The sequence below is a fragment of the Ambystoma mexicanum genome, chromosome 8, assembly GCF_040938575.1.
Source record: "Ambystoma mexicanum isolate Mex_15411 chromosome 8, UKY_AmexF1_1, whole genome shotgun sequence".
Classification (NCBI taxonomy): Eukaryota; Metazoa; Chordata; class Amphibia; order Caudata; family Ambystomatidae; genus Ambystoma; species Ambystoma mexicanum.
Window position 1 is genome coordinate 580575188 of NC_090929.1, and position 18767 is coordinate 580593954.

Below are 18767 nucleotides of genomic sequence, written 5' to 3' on the forward strand. Positions count from 1 at the left end.
CCCGGAGGACGTGGTACCCGGACCTTCTAGACTTGTCCATCTGCCCTCCGGGTCGTCTTCCCTACCGAGACGATCTGCTCTCACGGGAGGGGGGTCAGGTTCTCCATCCAGAGGTCAGTTCCCTCAATCTTCACGCTTGGCTTCTGAAAGGTTGAGGTATAAGGATTGTGACATCCCTGAAGACGTGATGGAGGCGTTGCTCTCGGCCAGGCGGCCGGCAACAAAGTCTCTGTACCGTTGCCGTTGGAGAAAGTTCTGCGACTGGTGCAGAGTTGAGAATGTGGATCCTTTTGAATGTGACATTCCCATGGTTCTGTCTTTTTTGCTTTCTTTGGCCCACAGGGGCTTGCAAGTGGGGACCATTAAAGGTTACCTGGCGGCGCTGTCCATCTTTAAGCGCTTGTCTGAAGAGTGTTCCTATTTTAAGATTCCTTTGATTTTGCAGTTTTTGAAAGGGCTCACTAATGTGTTCCCTCCGTCACCTTTTCTGGTGCCCGGTTGGGATCTGAACCTTGTTCTTAAGTTTCTTATGGGCGCTCCGTTTGAGCCTTTACATTCTTGCCCTTTGAGGCTGTTGACTCTGAAAACTGTGTTTTTGGTTGCGGTTACTTCCGCTCACAGAGTGAGTGAGTTACAGGCACTTTCAGTTAAGCCACCCTTCACTGTGTTTCAGAAGGACAGGGCTGTCCTTAGAGTTCGTCCTTCTTTTCTTCCGAAGGTGGTTTTGGAATTTCATTTCAGCCAGAAGGTTGTTCTTCCGGCGTTCTATCCTCCTCCACATCCTGGTAAGGAAGAGGAGAGGCTCCATAGGCTTGATCCTAGGAGAGCGTTGAGCTTTTATATTTTGCGCATGTCCCGGGTCAGAGTGGACAATCAACTTTTCATTGGTTACTCTGGAAAGCGTTTGGGACAAGCTGTGACGAAACAGACTTTTTCTCGTTGGATTATTTTAGCTATCTCCGAGTGTTACCGCTTGGCGGGTAAGGACCCTCCGGCTGGCTTGCGGGCCCATTCTACCAGGGGAGTGGCTGCGTCTACTGCCCTGCAGAGGGGAGTTCCTATTCGTCACATCTGTGATGCAGCCACCTGGGCTTCAGTACATACTTTTGTACGTCACTACTCCCTCGATTCCATCAGAGGGCAAGATCTGGCCTTTGGCAAGGCAGTTCTCTATTCCGCAATTTGATTGGGCATGCTAAATTTGTATTCTAAATTCTTTCCCACCTCCTTGCTTGGTACTGCTTTGGGAGTCTGTCATAGATATGGAATACGTGGGAGGACCCAATCCCCTCGAAGAACAAGTTACTTTCTTACCTGGTAACGTTCTTTCGATGGGATGGTCCGACGACGTGGTCCATATCGCTCCCTCCCTGCCTTCCCCGCTGCAGAATTTCTTTTGCGATTGCAGCTTGTGTTCCGCAAGGCCTTGTGTGTCTGACTGGCAGAAAACTGGTGGCACACGTTCTGGGAAAAAACTATAACTGAGGCTATGGGCGTCGTGCGTCCTACTTATCACATCGGGTGACGTCGGAGGAGGTCCTCGGGGACGGCGCATCGACGTCATCGACGCAGGACGCAGATGTCAAAGATTTTCCGAAGCAGCACAGCTGTGGACATTACCTGTCATAGATATGGAATACGTCGTCGGACCATCCCATCGAAAGAACGTTACCAGGTAAGAAAGTAACTTGATCTTCTTCGTCGAAAAGGTCAAGGACACTTCCCTACTTGCGAACCCCTTCTGTTTTGCCGTCTTTTGTCTCGTGTTAAACTGCCATCTTGGAACTGCTGCTTCCTCATGTTCTTTCCTCGCTCAGAGTGTGCTCTCGTGCTCCGCCTTTTATCCGTGTGGGGAAATGTAATGGAAGTCAGGTGTTTGTGATGATCAGTAATTGCCTGACCCTGCTAGACTATCGTATTGGGACATGTCAGGTAAACATCTCAGGTGTTAGTCCGTTTTCTTTCATAGGAAGCTGTCAGTGAGAACATTTTTGTGTTGTGAAGGGAGGGTGCGGGGGGGAGATGTTTAGTTCCCAACTATCCTACCTGGTAGGATGGTATAAAGGTGTCACAGGGATCCTCATGCACTGGTCCACCCACAGGAACTGGATCCAAAAGCGATGGCCATGTCTTGGCTTCCAACCTCGTAATGACCCCCATGGTGTTAATAGTACAGGGGAACTGACTGAGACCGTACAATGCGATCTGTAGCCTGAATTTACAGATTATTTTTGTTTGAGCCCTTCCAATGCTACTATTGCTCATAGGAGAACAGCTGAAAGTTCTTGCAATCACCATGTATTAAATATTGCCACCCCTACCAAAACTACACATTTTCTTTTACCTGTTTACGATCCCACTGGCCGTTGATCTAAAGGCTCAATGAGCAAAAGAGTTACTTTATTTGCCCTTGTCTTTCAAATGATTTTGCCCACACAATGTAAACCAGATAAAGTAGAAAGTGCACTTTATTCCTCTAAACCATAAATTAATCAGAACAATTTTTGTAGGGTGTTTGTCAAGGATTTTTCTTTGCATTCTGGTACTTGCAGTCCTGCATTTTTAATAGGAAAATCTGTAATATTTATTTCTGCATGAGCATCTCTAGAATTGATTTGAGGCATGTTGGCATGTTACCTTAAGGTGAACGTCGTGTGGTGATGGGAGGTCGTTTCTACTGTCCCCAATACAGTATCTTCACCAGTCTGTTGGATTTAATTTTAACCACACCACCTGTTGGCATTGCCGCTTGGCTGTAGCATCTCCAAGTGTGCTATTCTGTCCCCTCTCACCAACCACAACCATTGAGAATTTCCAGGGTGCTGTATCAGTCTCATTTTTTCCATGATGACTCGAGGCGAGTTGAGGGATGTGAGACCTCCATAAGCACACAAGAGAACAGTTTCAAAACCTTTATTATTAAATGTTCGGATGGGTGGGAGAACTCCTATCTAGCCTTATAACTGAGATCGGAGTGGTCTCAACCATCAACATAAAAGAAAACAGTTTTAGTCAAATAAAAATGGCCTGTACTAAAAATCCTAATGCCTGCCCTTACTCTAATACAGAAATATGTGAAATAGGGATGTGTAGTTCAAAAAGGAAAATCAGTGTTCAAAAAAAATGTCAGGGTGTCCGTGTTAGCAATGGGAAACTCCCTTCCCCAGGTTCACATCATGGGGCAGGGGAGCGCGGGTCGGGGGGGGGTTTGAAGAGTTCTTACGGGGTGGCTGGCTCATACAGTTCACAGGATTTGCACACTTCCAACCACTTGGTATGATCCAAAATGTTTGTTTTTCATTGACATACATATTTTCACAACAGAATCTGGTCAGGCTTTCTTTGCCTTTCAAAGATAGTTTCTTTGTAGGTTTCCCTTGTATTGGTTCCAAGCAATAAATAAGACTCGTCACAATTCTGGCGCATCAATCTTTTAAACCAGACCTCTCATGCCTCTCTTGTTGTAGGTCTGGGTTTCTCTCTGGTCTTTCATGTTCGTGACAACACAATTTCCCAACAGGTCCCTCGGGTTTCCCTCACCTGAGTCGGAACCTCTGTGTAGTGTAATGTTCTAAATTTCACTTCTTGATTGTTGTTTTGCTTTCCCTGTCGAAGACTTTCGAATGTGCGAGGATTTGATATGTACCTCAGCATGACCACTTTGACTCTCACACTTAAAGTTTATATGTGCTCTCCTGGCACTATGGCTTTCTGGTAAATGTAGTTGTCTCATATACGTGCTCTCTCTAGCACTCTTGGTTCATCTTCTGCCTTCTTGGCACTTTGATATCCCAATATCATCTTTCTGATAAATGCACAGTTCAACTTAGTCTTCCCTCCGTCGGGCTCAAACCTGTCTTTCTCAATTGTACATTTTGTGCACTCAAAAGAATGTTTGCTCTCAGTTCACTACAACTCCCAGAATGCACTTCTTCATTTGCCTTTTAACTTCAAACTTAGACTTTCCACTTCCAGATCTCTGCCCCTCTTCAGTCACACAAATGCCACTGGTTTCCTTTCTCTCTGACCCATCCAGGTAGCACAGCGCTGGCAGGTAGCCCCTCTGGATTTGTGGGCTGAGGTCAGTGTCCCACCGCCTGCCCCTCTAACACCCTGGGGTTGGCACTGGCCCCAAGGGAATGAGCAATTGTCCAGGCCTCGCCAGCAGGGTCCTGTCTGCCTGATTCCAATATTTAGGAGGCACGCCTTCTGTAACACGCTGCAGCTTTTTTTCCGCACCGGGCACATGTAGCACACTGTCCTTCTTTGGATCTCCTTGGCAGCCCCCAGCCTTTTGGCTTCTCACTCCAGACAACCTTCCCAGCTCGCTTCTGGTGTTTGGGATTTGAAAAGGGATCCTCTGCTGGTCTCAGCCTTACAGCCTCCCTCCTTCTCTCCCAACTACATCTGACTTCTCTCCCTCAGCAGCCTCCCTTTATACACCTGTGTGATGTTGATTGTCTGCATGTGTGTGGTCAGGGTTGGGTCTGCCTGACCTTGCCTGTCCTCGTTAAGGGGACAGCCTGCTGTCCGTGTTGTAGTCTGTCCTCTGTGTCTAAGTGGGGTTTTTACTGGTAATCTTCACCACTCCAAGTTGCCTCTTCTTCCTCTTAGTATTCGAAAATGGGGAGGGGAGATTTTGTGTGTTTGAAAACACCCCAAAGAAAGTAGAGGGGGGGTTGTGATTGTGGGTAACCGGTTGAAGGAGGATGCTATGCCTCACCTAGGGTATTCCCATGAGAATGACCCCCAGACTCCCCTACCCAGATGACCCTCCCGCGCTCGTCCAGCACCAGGGTTGGGACACGAAAGCAACGGCCCTCCCCTGCCCGCCCGAATAGAGTATTCCTGGGGTCCAAATTGGAGAAATAACCCTAGATTTCTCACACAACCCACTGTCACCCACCCCTTAACCTCTTGGCAGCACATCTCCTTGTGTGCCGTCATCTCCTGCTTCCCTATGCGATGCCAGTCCCTTCACAATGGAAGCCGGCACGGCAGGGACCTCCTTTTTTTTCAATTTTGTTCCCCAAATTTTATTCAGTAGCAAGCAGGGGACACCCCCGCAACCTTATAGTGAACAAGGGTGCGGGGTACACCCTTGTGGCCCTTGTTCACTATGACACCGAATGGTGGATTTATTTGAAATGTTCAGCTGTACAAATTTCCATACAGCTGATTTTCGAATAAATCTCCCATTCGTTTTTTTTTTTAATACAAATGTACGTATTCCCCTCTTTTACAATGTCTCACAGTGTTCATACTCTGTCTTCTTTCTGCCTCTCAGTTTCTTAATATACTCTGGTGACCACTTTCCTGATTTCCTGCTCTTTACTTAGAAGGGCGTTGGCGGGGTCAGTTTTGGTTAAATTTGAATGGGATACATTACCAATATACTGCACTGCAAGTCTTAAAACGGAATCACTTCAAAGTGCTTTCTAGTTTGGAGTAGTGTGTGTACCAGGGACTTGATGATTATGTGTCTTATTTTCCAGAAGGCAAACTCGTTGGCTTAGTTCCCGATAGTCATACGACAGCCCGGAGTGCGCTATAAGGAATGGTCCTAAAGCCTTAACTCATACAGTAGTGCTTCATAGTCTGGCCCTTGGAGGAGAGTCTTGCGGCTTTGGTTGGAGTGGTATTGTGATTGAGGGATCTAGCACATCTCCCGACTTGGCCTAGGTCAGGTGATTGAGAAGGCCAGCCGGCCGTGTATTTATTGATGGCATTCCGATGCTTTTAGTTTACTTTTTCCCTTCAGGATGCAAAGAAAAATTACATTTATGCCAGCTGCACACACCTAATGTGCAACATGCATGTTGATTGGATATTGAGTGTTTTGTATTGGTGTCTGCAGGTAGTATCCAGTGATTTTTTGTAATGTGACCTTTTGCTTTTCCTTCGATTCTACTCCTCATTTTTAAGCTGTTTGTGTTATCGTATTGCTACACCCCACCACACCTGACCCTCCCTTGGGTTTCTCCTGTCCAATAGATGCCTTCTGGCCAAAAATGTGCCTTTTTCTGAAACCGCAGGGTAGCTGCCAGCCCATTTTTGTCGGCCCACCATTTTCTTCATTTATATCTCTGGCAAATTGACCTGATAACGTACCACATTTTAGTTTTTTTTTTCATTTAAAAAAATTGTCTAGCTGGCGCTAGAGCCCCGAAGCTTGAAAGAGGTCTGAGATTCACATCAGCCCTGAATGTGAACCCTGTGCATTAGGTCTCAATGGCCTTTGTAACTGTTGAAACCTGCGTCACAGGGAGAGTATTCACTATTCAAGTGAAAACAGTGGCTCCTGTGCAGCGTACACAATGAGCAGAGTGAGGCTGTGGCAAGAGTGATGGAGACAAACCTCCCTGATGCATGGGGGGACTAAAGGCTTTGAGTGAACCTCCCGACAATGGCCAGTATCTTTTATTAGTAATCATGCAATCTCTTCCGGTCGAGGGACAAAAGCGGTACTCTCCGGTCGAGGGAAAAAAACTGTACTCCCTGTTGAGGATAGGGGAAGCATTCCCTGGGGCGAGTATTCCTCATTTCTATCTGGCTGGTCAGAGTGATGAAGTTCCATAGGAGTGCTGCTGCCACTGAGACCATAACAGAGAAAAGGGGAAAGGCTGATCTGCTCGCTCGTAGCTATGGAACCTCAAGCAGCACTGGTGACATTGGAACTCAGATGGCTAAAGGTTTTCAGGCGGTACTGACTGGCATTATACAAAAAATGTGCTAGGTGGAGAGGTCCATGACACCAGTGGAATGCCTTCTGGAAATCATTGAGTTTTGGGTACAGAACAGAGAGAGTGGTACTGACAACTGCAACTCACATGAAGACTTTGGAGCGTAGGGTGGAAGAAGTAGAAGTGATTGTGAAATAACTGGTGGAACTTAATGGGGTCAGAAATGAGAGTTGCAATTTTCTCAACAGCAGACATCTTTATTTAACACAAAAAGGTTGGATGGAGGCCCCTCTGTTGCTATCCCAAAGTTTCCCTACCTAGGAAACTAAAACTAAACATTGTATGTGTCAAGTCATCAAAACGTATACACTGTCCTTGTGTCCAAAACATACTAATCTGACCCCCTGACCCGAAATGATCAACCAGGCTTGACAAAAAGTGTTCATATTCAAAAGAAATAAATAAATCCACCTGAAGCAGGACTCCTTGGATCCGCAGGGTGTTTCCCTTCCCCCGGATGTTTAGTTTGGGTGGTGAAAGTGTCTTTCAAGCAACCATTTCTTGAAGATGGCAAAGTGTTTTTCAAACTCAGTTCATTTAAGATGGCACAAGTGTCTCTTTAAAACAATAATTCCCAGAGTATGGCAAAATTGTCTCTTTCAAACAATTCCTTAAAGATGGTAAACGTATCTCTTTCAAACAATAATTTCTTCAGGATGGAGAAAGTGTCTTTATTATACTTCTTCACCATTTGCCTTTGTAGATTAAGTAAACTTCCTTATATAACTTTGATGGACCTCCTTGTATACACTCCTGCCAGATATCTTGCCACAAACATATAAATTGACCTCCTGGTATACTCCCCTGCCAGGAGTCCTCTCCTTTTGGGTTATGCAGACCCCCTGGTATACTTCCCCCAAATGTTAGCTGTGTATTCCTTTCACAAGTATGACTTCAATTTTAATATCTTCGTACACTTTGGGTGGATTACCTGGTATACTCCGCTGCCAGGAATCCTCTTTTTGGGTTATGCAGATCTCCAGGCATACTTCCCTGCCAGGTATCTACCTCCCCCACCCCTCAAAAGGTTCACTGCCTGGTGTGCTCATTTCACCTGGACTTGTTCTCTGATTCAATGAATTTTAACACAGCAAAGTTGTTTCACTTCACTGTGTTTCTATTTGCTTGATGTAGGGCTTGTTCTAGCTTTCCCCACATTGATATCCCATGTATGGGGACTTGTTTAATTTCTGCCGCTGTGCTCATTTCTTTACCATTTATTTGCTTAGGGTTATTCTTTCTCCAACTTTCTTCATATTGGCATCCCATATATGGGGACTTGTTCAAGTTCTGCTTCTGTACTTCATTTGTTCAGTATTCAAATATTTGTATCTGTTTTTCTGGCTTACATGCCTGTCGGTACTGGCTTTGGGCGGACTCACCAGTGTTTCGTAGCATTCCCGACCCGTGGCACGTCATCGCGGGAAAAGCTTCCTCCCTGTTACAGCCTCCATCGCTCTGCAGACCTTCCTCCTTCCTCCCAACCCGGCTTCCAACTCGCCCACCGGCTTCTCCCTGCGACCGGGACCAAAGACGGCTGCCTCTAAGCATCTCAGCTTCCTCAGTAACTCTGCTGCTGCTGGTGTTTGAATGATCTTCCAGCATTGCCTGCAGCATCTTTTCTGGTCTCACGCCACGCCGGTAAGTAACTCCAGTAATTGCGAGTTGCCTTTGGAAAATTACTGTCTTCTCGATCTCCCTGGTATGGTACTCTCGCACACCCTCCTGCTCTCTCCGTAGTTCGAGTGCGGGCAGCATTTTTAAATGTCCCCACGCACTCATCAAATCTTTCAAAACAGCAAGTCCCCTCATTCAGATTGGAGTCTTCCTCAATCTGCATCAACTCCTCACTCCTCTTCCTCGTTTCAGTACTTGGGGCTTTATGGGAGTTGGAGTTCCCTTAATGTGTAAGATTTCTACAGAGTTATTGTTCAGAACTTTCACTTGAGAAAATATTAGAAACAGGAGATGTTTGGTTTGTGTTACATGTGTGAGGCACGAAGGTTATCTTGACTAAAGTGAATGTCAGGAAGTGTTTTCTGGGTTTGACAAGGAGAGGTATTTATATGGTGACAAGTCAGCAAGGACTTTCTTCTCTAGTAAGGGAAGAATATTGTGTCTCTCTTGATGGGGTCACCACCTCTCGCCAACGGCCATCTCCTCACAAGTGATCCTCCCTCATAATACCACCCCAGAGTCAGGATCAGGTAGCGACTGCTGTCCCCAGGCAACATAGATCTTTGCCGGGGAATCAGTGATGACTCCACAGAATTCATCATAGCAGCAAAGGTACGGAGTCTAGTGGTCCAGGGATCCCAGGAACAGTACCCAACATAAAAGAAAAAAAAAACTTTTTATTAACAGGTTCACATCGCATCTGACACCCCAACCCCAGAATACAAAAACAAGCAGAAGTTGGCACCAGTCACACTAATCAACAAGCCACAATCCATTATCCTGTATGACACATAGTCTCCTTTGATCCCATTCTCCCTCCCCAACACCGCCCTCCGTCGGCCTGCTCAGATCCATGCCCCAATACACATACTGGCATCAACAAATCTGAACACAGCATAACAACCCTCCGTACATGCAAGCACATAAGCTAATACAATCTTTTCCTGCAACAGATACAGTTCGAGGCCTTCAGCTCCCCTTGATCACTCTGCCTGGGCTACCCCAGGTCCATTCTGCCCCACCCCATCCAATTCATTATTAAAAGCTTCTCTGGCAACCAAAACAGAACAGACAGGACTTGTATACCCCTGGTCGAGGGTCCCCCTGCAGCAAGTTACAGTAATCGTGCTCCACAATGCCATGCCAGGTCTCGCAGCCAGGCATCTAACTTCGGTGCCACAGGGCTAGACCATAGCCTCAGAATACATCTAGCAGCCGGAATCATGCAAATCAATAGCAGTACCCCCCCCCCACACACACCTGCTCCTCATTGGGAAGCCCAGGGAACCATACAGACAGCAAGCAATTTCCAGGGGCACAGCATGGTACACCATTCTTCCCGTTTGTTCCACCACCTGCCTCCAGAAAGGTGCCAGAGCTAGGCAATCCCATACAACATGGATAAACCCAGCATCATCCCTTTCGCAGCAATGACACTTGCCATCCACAGCATTATCCAATTTCTTGTGTACCAGTGGGGAAAGATAGGAGGAGAATGGAGAATTCTAAACTTGATCAGCTTAAATGGTGCACTGATTGCCACCTTCTTAGTATATACACATAGAACGCCATCTAGTATCCTACAAGTCCGACCCCATATGCCCCACTTACTGCGATCTGTATGTTAGCATACCCATAGGAGCCAGACTGGCAGCATTCGCCGAGTTACCCAGGTATTTCAAAAGCACACACGTCTGTGGCTCCACCAGGAAATCCGGGGACCATGTTTTAAAAGCTTCACTCAGCCTAAAGTATTGAAATGTAAGACCAAACCGCCCCCCCCCCTCCCAAATTTGGCCTTCACTAGATATCAGGACACAAGTCCCATCCACATGAAAACGAACATGTTGTTGATATCCAGGTCCGACCACTCCCTTCTAATGATCCCATCACACGTCGTAGCAATACATTGGATAGCCTACACTATCAAAAGTTATGGCCACATACTACTAATCTCAACCCCTAGATATTTAACTTGTAGCTGTTCCCAGCGGACCCCCCCCGCCCCCCCCGAATCCATTCGGGCACCTGGTTGCCTCATTTAAGGAAAACTGTATGGATTTGGACCAATAACCCACAAACCAGATATGTCACCAAAAGATTCACCCTCCCCCACAAGGGGTTTCATATTCCTCTGTCTCTTTCATATACAGGATCACATAATCCGCATACAGGGAAATCCGCTTCCTGACCCCCTCTGCGCCAGCCCTCTATGCCTATGCAACAACCGTAATCAAACTACCAGCAGCTCCATAGCAACTTCAAACGACAGCAGGGACAGCAGACACCCCTGCCACGCCCCAGTGGGAACGATTCCAAACTCATACTGAAAAGCCCAATCCACGCCGTCACTCCCAAATATAAGACCTTAACACTCTCAATGTAGTGAGGTGGAAACCCGATCCTTCCAATACTGCAAATAAGTACTCCGACGGTACTAGGTCAAAAGCCTTTTCCATGTCCAATAAAGCCCCAACCGCCTGTACCGCAGGTTCCATATGCGCTAGTACAGCAATCAACCTCCTCAAATTCAACACGGTACAGCGCCTGGGAATAAACCTTGACTGGTTGAGGTGCATGATAGACGAAAGCTACGGGAGCAGCCGGTCAGCAAGGATTTTTGCAAATATTTTTGTATCCAGATGAATTAAGGAGATTGACCTATAGGAGGCACACTCCAACGGATCCTTGCCTGACATCAAAAGTAGCGCAATACCACCCTCCTGCGTCGTCTCAGGTAGCGCCTCAACCTGTAGTGCCTCCTGCCACACCTGAAGAAGATAACCTTGCCACAGTCGGCTTAAATTCTTTATAAAACTCTGACATGATCCTGTCTAAGCCCGCAGCTTTCGAGGTCGGCAACGCTCTAATTGCCTTCAAGATCTCTTCAACCGAAATGGGGGCCTCCAATACATCCTTAGCACCCACTGCTATGCAAGCTATTCAGTCTCGGGAGGATAGCTCGGGGGTAACGTGCTCGTCTTGGAAGCAAGACAGCACAGAGCAACACAGGTTCGATCCCGGGGTCCACGCTTAGAAACCTCTGGGTATTAAGCGCATTATGAATAACCTATCCTATCATATATAATTCTGGCGTCTCCCACAAAGGCCTGAATAAGTTCTAGATCTTCCTGTCCCTGAGCCACATATACATTCTTGTAGAACCCCTTGAATGCCTCCAGAATCGCTGCAGGCTCCAAGACCAGCATATCGTTTCTCCCCCTCAGTACAGGTATATCTGTTTGACACCTTTCCCCTCGGATCAGTCTGGCCAAGTACTTCCCGGGCCTACCGTTCTACCCATAAGGACGTGCTAGTTCTGAGGCTGCCAAAAACCATACCTCCCTCTCTGCTTCAGCTCAAAACAAGTCCAGCGTTTCCCATGCCGCTGGGAAGCCATCACTTGTCCCATCGTCTGTTCCCTCAGACTGTACGACTTTCAGTTCAGCCTCTAGGTTCTCTAATCTTCTAATTCCTTTCAGGACCCCATTCTCCAGTGAAATACAGCGCCGCCACAAGAAGACCTTAAAAGGTTTCCCACAGATTCCCCACTGAGGACACTGACCCCTCATTTGTCTCGAAAAAGGAAGAAATAATCTTGTTCACCTAGCCCCAGTGCACCACACCCAACAGCGCCTGCCCCTTAAAACGCCAATATGGTCTACTTATCACTAAGTCTGACAAACGGAACCGCCACTGAATCAGGGAGTGGTCAGAGAGTGTTCTCGGGAGCATCAAGCAGCTGCCCCTGTTATGGACCCAGTCCTGTCCCACTACCATATAATCTATGCGTAATCGCATGTCATGGACCGAGGAGTACAATGAAAAATCATATTCAGCCGAGTGCATTATACTCCACAGATCAAGCAAACTAAGATCCTCCAACTCCCCCCTGCACAACGCCCCCCATGTACAGCCCTAGCAGCCAATGACTGTGTCCGTGCCCCGGGCGACAAACTGTCCAACTCCGAATCTAATATCATATTGAAATCACCTGCTAAAATCGACTGCATATCCACATATCCCATGCACTTCAGCCAGAGAGATTTGTAAAACCCATGTTTGGACCATATACATTGACAAAAGGGACCTTACGCCATGCCAGGACCCCAGAAACAATCACCTACCACCCCTCCATGTCACTTTCTGAACTCTGGGACCTTAACCCCAGTGACGTATGGATAACTATTAGGACCCCTTGCAAATATGAGTATGAAGCATAGCACGGGTGTCCCCCACGATTTAGCAAACACCTCATTCATCCTCCCCACCAGGCGGGTCTCTTGAAACATGAGTGTTGGCCCCATGCTGTTCCACGTACGCCAGCACCTTGCATATTTTAGCATGATTGTTATGCCTCCTCACGTTCCAGCTAAGGAGGGTGCACAATGCACACCCACACCCAGTCACCCTATTACCCTAACCCAGTAGACCATTTCTTATACCATGACTTGTGAACCACAACCAACTCACACAGTGGGGCACAGAACAATGTGAACCAATTTGAAAACATCCCTCCCCAACCCAATCCTTCCCCACACCCCGCAACTTGCCCACAACCAGCAGTGACACCACCCCCCATTTCCCAACTACCTCGACACCCACCCTTTGGGCGCCTACCCAGGGATGCCAGACTCAGCAACTTCAATGGCCAGAAGAGGAGGCCCATTTTACAACAGGATATTTGCCACTGACTCTCCTCATTGCATAACCAAGATAAAGTACAACAACCAGGGTGCCCAATGACCATCACCAGGCCCAAAAAACCACCCCCTCACGCCCCCAACATGTAATTGCACAGTCCAAAATAGATCGAACACCAGAAATTGCGGGGACACTTAACCTCCAGGAAGCAGCTCACCCCTCTAGCCGCCACCCCCTCAACCTGTAGGCAAGGCTAACACTTCAGCTGGATCTGTAAAAAAATTAGTCTTATTGTCAGGAATAACACGTAGCTTAGAGAGGTAATTATAGCATATTTTAGTCCATGCTTCACAGCCAAAAAGGAAAAACTGTCCCGCTGTACCTATGGAGTAAAATCCTGGTAAACCGACACTCTGGATTCCTTGTAGTGTAAGTCTGCAAGTTCGCGCGGTCTGCGCAAGATAGTATCACGTTCCCAGTAATTCAGCAGTCTCGCAATGAGTGGCCTGGGTTCTGCCCTGGTCTAGGCTTCTGCACTGACACGCGATGGGCTCTTTCAATCAGGAACTGCGAGGAAAGTGGGGGATCCCTAAGGACTTCCCTAATGAAAGACTGCATAAACAGTTCTATATTCTGCGCAGGCACTGATTCCGGGATCCTAACCATTCTTATGATAATTTGCCGGGACCTCGCTTCAAGGTCCTCGTTCTTATCCCTGATTTCCTTTACCTCCAGCTGCAAATATAGAATAGCCTGGCCCACTTTGCTGCTTGCATCTTCTAGCACCCCACTCTGTGTTCAGCCTCGCAAAGACGTCCACTCCTCCTCAGTCCGCTCCAGCATGCAGCCTATTTTATACTCCATTCTATCAAGTTTAGTATTCACAGACGCAAAGCCGCTCTTCGTCTCCGTTAATATAAGGCTAAGTTCTGAGGCCTTGCCCGTAGCCACCCCAGGTGTGGTCAGAGCCGAACATGCTGTCATCACCTCCTCCCGTCCCACAGAGCGAGATGCAGCCATAGTGCCCTTAAACAGAGCCGAGCCCTCCTGAATAAATTGCAGGCACCCTTAACAGGACAGCAGCATCCACCTAGTAGCAGGGACAGTAGTAGCAGCAATCCAACATAACCTACAGTTGGCACTAACCCCTCTGCAAGTGTTGTCCAGAGCCTCCAATCAGTGCAGGGACAAAGCAGCCACAGTACCTCTTGAAAAATGCTCAAATCCTGATGTTGCTGTCCCGACCAGAACCGCAGTGCGTGTCTGGATGCCCTGCTGTTCATCCACGCTCCAATCAGGTGAGCTCTCATATGCCGGCAGCCATCATCAACCTGCAGCTGGCAGTGCTGCTCACCCCAGACTCGGCCATGCAGCCCTGAGAAACGTGCCGCTCTGCAGCAGAGCAGAAAGTCTCCTGCTGCTCAGGAAGTGAAAGAAGCCCCCCAGGCAGTAGCAGCCCGCCTCTGACCCTCCAGCCCAGTACAAGCTCCCCCTGCTGCAAGCGCTCTCGGCCGCACCACATTGAGTCACTGCTGCAGGGGGCCAAGCTCCCTCCCCTGGCAAGGCACACTCTCTCCACCGGACTCTGGGCCCGACAAGGAGTGGTGAATCTCCGGCCCCTGGGCACTATTCACCCCAGCCAACTTCAAACATGCAGCAGGGCCTCTGGCGTTCCCCGCCTCCTTTTGCTGCCTACGGGCTGCTCACTGCTCTTAGCAATTTTGCCCTAACGGCACGTCGTCCGATCAACAAACTTGGTCCGCACATGCTCCAATGTATGCCACACCCCGCAGTCGAAAGGATAGCTATTTGGGTTGCATCAGACCCTGGCCTCCTCGCTTACTCGCTCAAAGCTCAAACAGCAGTGGTCATCTTGGCTCCAAGCTTGCCAGCACCCCTCAAACAGTACCCAACATTGAAGTTTCTTCTACCCTACTAACGCTGCTGTGGGGTCATCTGAGTCCAGTGACAACTCTGACACCAATTATCATCAAAAGAACCATCTGTCTGGGTGAGTGGAGGTGCTAATGGCAGCTCCATGGGGATAGTAATCCTTGAAAAACCCAACCATCGATATATGCTACTGAGAATGGCGTGCAGGTTTAGATCCTTGGGAACTGGAACGATCTGAGATCTTCGACCATGGCCAACAAGAGGACATTGGTGACCATCTAGAAGGCTCTGGCTGAGTTGATTGATTGATTTATTTATAGAGCGCCTTACACCGAAGTGAGAAAGCATCTGTGCGGAATCTGACCAGACTTGTGTACCATAGCACTAAGAGGTGGGCTGTTACTGACCTGGCCGCAGTGTTGGAGCTTTTCAGAAATCTAGGAAGGAGAGGGGTCCACGTATGAAGGTTGTCCCCTTGTGTGAGTCACTAACATGGAGCAGCAACGACTACATTAGGGACTTATGCCGATTTCCTTAACCAATTGTGGGATCAAGGTTAGGCATTTATTTTGTTTTCTTTGAATAATGTTTTGTCTACTAGGTGGTTCCTTTTATTCCAGTGTTTTAACGATCCCTACCTTCTTAATTTCACCTGCCCATTCCTCCCATATATTCCCTTTTCTTTGCTGCCGGTAGTCCTTCCTTTTCCTCTGTCTTCTTTACTTCTCTGTTCTAAGTACTATTTTGTTGGTCTATTTTCTTGGTGGAATTACTGTTAATCTATATTTATAAATTTGAGCGATTGAGGTTCTGTAATGTGTTTACTGCTGAATGCTTTAAAACATGTCTAGCCATTTAATATTGTCACCGGGTGTGCACAGTGAAAACGTAAATAGTCGAAACATAAGATAGGTCAGTGTCTTGAAAGCATCCACACTAGGGTCTTTGCCCAGACTATTTGCATAACCTGCCACCCCCATCTCGTTTACCACCCCTCGACCATCAAGACATAAATGTAATATTTTTGTATCTGTATTTGAAAGTTTCCCATTACATGCTGCTGAGGTGTCTGGATTGGAAGCATGAACCCGAGCAATAAGAATAAGGCCTCTATTTCTTTATGACAAGACTATTTCTGTTTTGTGCGGTTTTGGGAACTCATTTTTCTCCAGCATGGGGTCTGGCATGGATTCACATGCTTATGAATATTCCCCGTCATCAGGCTGGGAATCCTCGGTAAAGAAAAGAATCAGTATCAGTTTCGTTTCTGATCTGTCTTTCTTAGTAACCAATCACTGATCTCTGGGTCATACTGCCCCCAGCCAATGACTGCCCTCTTTCTAAGCCTCTGGCCGCCATCCTCAGATTTTTACCGCACGCTCAAGTGTTGGGAGTCCTTGTGCTTTAGCTCTCGAGTTTTTGTGCGTTTTCGCGCTTTTTCAGGAGATTTTCTGATTTCTTCGGTTTAATCGAGCCTCAAGCTCCACCGTTTCTACTTCCGATAACGGGGACCCATTTCGGAATTCTTCTACGCCCCTCAAGGGTGAAGTTTTCATCGAGTTTACGCTTCTTGGAGGATTCCGGATGATCTGCGGCCTACCTCAACGGACATGGCCCAGGACAAGGGAAGCTCGACGCCCGGATCCAAGCTGTTCAGGTGCTGCCCTGGATGCGGATTACAAAACGTTTTCAAGGAGGACGAGCATTCGCAATGTCTCTACTGCCTTCATGAGGACAAGACGGATGTGAAGAAGGACTGTGCGTTCTACAAGAACCTTTCGGAACGGACCAAACAAGATAGTCGTTCCCGCCTCGCCGCCTGGCTGGAGAAGGGCACAGCAGGTGAGAAGGTGAAGAAAAAGTCTGAGCGGGCTTCTAAGTCCTGTGAGGGCGCCCCGGCGACGGGGGCCCAACAGAAGGCCAAGCACTGCGAGTCCGCGGGCACCGGGAGCGCCGAAAGGTCGGGCTCTTCGGCTGCTAGGCAGGGCGCGACTTCCCCGGCATGCTCAACCACGAGCCGGCACTCTGGTTCGGGGAAGAGGAAGTCCGAGAACCCGGGTAAGCTGCTGGAGCGGCCCCGGTCGATCTCGAAGGGGGAGCGAGGCGCTGACCCTCCCCCATGGCAAAGGCCCAGGACGCACCTAAGGTGGTGAGAGCTTGGATCCAGCCTCTATCGAAGTGGTCGCTGCGACCCTGGCAAAGCCGGCTGAGACTACGCCAGTGGAAATGGCCTCTGGGCCCAGAGTATCCCTGCCACCGCGGAGGGAATCCTTTTTCCAGCCCATCGTTAAGACCCCTGTGAAGTCCCCGGCGGAAATAGAGGGGGGGAGGGGGCTGGTGGCCATTACAGACTCGGAATCAGCCTCTGAGGAGGAGCTGGTGGAAACCGAGAAGGGCCTCAAGGAGAGGTTCATAGGCCTCAACGAGAGGTTCGAGAAGGTTCGATCCCAGGGGACGGTCCCTGCTGACGTGATCGAAGATAGCGACGATTACGACGAAGAGGGCCTAGAAGGAGCGGCCATCCCGTCCGTCGCAGCCATTGCCCGAGCCCCAGGATAGCTTGGCGGCCATTTTGTTGCCAATCCAATCCTAGATAAAGACGAGATTACCGCGGACCCCGACGGAGGAGCCAGAACCAGGCCCGTCGGGAAACCCTCCGAACAAGCGGAGGAGAGTCCACCCCTCTCCGCCCTTCGTGCCCACGAGGTCTGTCGACCCCTCATCCCCCTCGCCGGTCCCTAGAGAGGATATGGCGACGGATACAGCGACGGGGACGGATGACGACGGCGGCGATTACACAGCGGACATCCCGTCATCACCCCCCCTCGGGCTTCTCCAGCCGACGAAATTGGCTCCTTTCACGCCATGATAACCAGGGCATCCGAGCTCTTCCAGCTCTGCCCTGAAGAACAAAAAAAGGAAGGGTTTCTTTACCAACGACGAGAGGCCAAGAGGAAGACTGTCCTCGCAGTGCCTTTGCTCGACGACATCTGGGACGAGGGGCTTGCTGTCCTCAAGAACCCTTCCACGGCACCCGCCAAGAGGGACAGGTACGAGAAGAAGTACCGGGTCTCCGATGCCGCCCCCTTGTGCCTCAGGGCCCAGCCCACGCCGGACTCTGTCGTCTCGGCAGCGGCTAAGAAGAAAGCAGCGGGTGCGGCGGCTTCAACTTCCTCTTCCCCGCCGGACAGCGAGGGCAAGAAGTTGGACTCCATGGGACGACGAGTCATCTCGTCGGCGGCGACGACGATTAAGGCGGCCAATGCCTTAGCGACGACAGGGAGCTCTGGTTCAAGATAGCTCCCCTGCTAGACTCGCTACCTGACGACAAGAGGGCGGAGGCCCTACAAATTCTACAGGAAGGCGAGGTGGCGTCGGATCACGCCATAACGGTGGCAACGGACATTGCCGATACCGGATTTCGCCAACTGGGCAACAGAGTTTGCCTCCTCCGACGAGGATGGCTCAAGTCGACAGACTTTTGCCAGGACGTCCAGACCAGAGTGTTGGATATGCCGTTCGACGGCAACAACCTCTTTGGTAAGGCGGTGGATGAGTCCCTACAGGCCATCAAGACCGACTCGGAGACGGCCCGGGCCTTAGGGGTACTTCAACGACGACGGCCCTTTCGGAGCTCCGGAGGCAGACAGGGTGCCTCCAAAGGATCCAGCGGTGGCTCTTCCACATACCGCCAAGCGGCCCGCTCCTCTTCCCAGGAAGCCCACCGAGGTCGCGGCAAGCTAGGGGGATTCCGCCGTCGTCGCTAAGGAGGCCAAGGCGACAAGGCCGCCTCCAAGCAAGACTGACCCG

General features: G+C 49.1%; 1 protein-coding gene across 8 annotated transcripts in view; it reads left to right on the forward strand.

Annotated features, from left to right (window-relative positions):
• KCNAB2 (potassium voltage-gated channel subfamily A regulatory beta subunit 2) overlaps positions 1–18767 on the forward strand; it is a 1347681-nt gene that overhangs the window by 867259 nt on the left and 461655 nt on the right. The gene's annotated exons all lie outside the window — the stretch shown is intronic.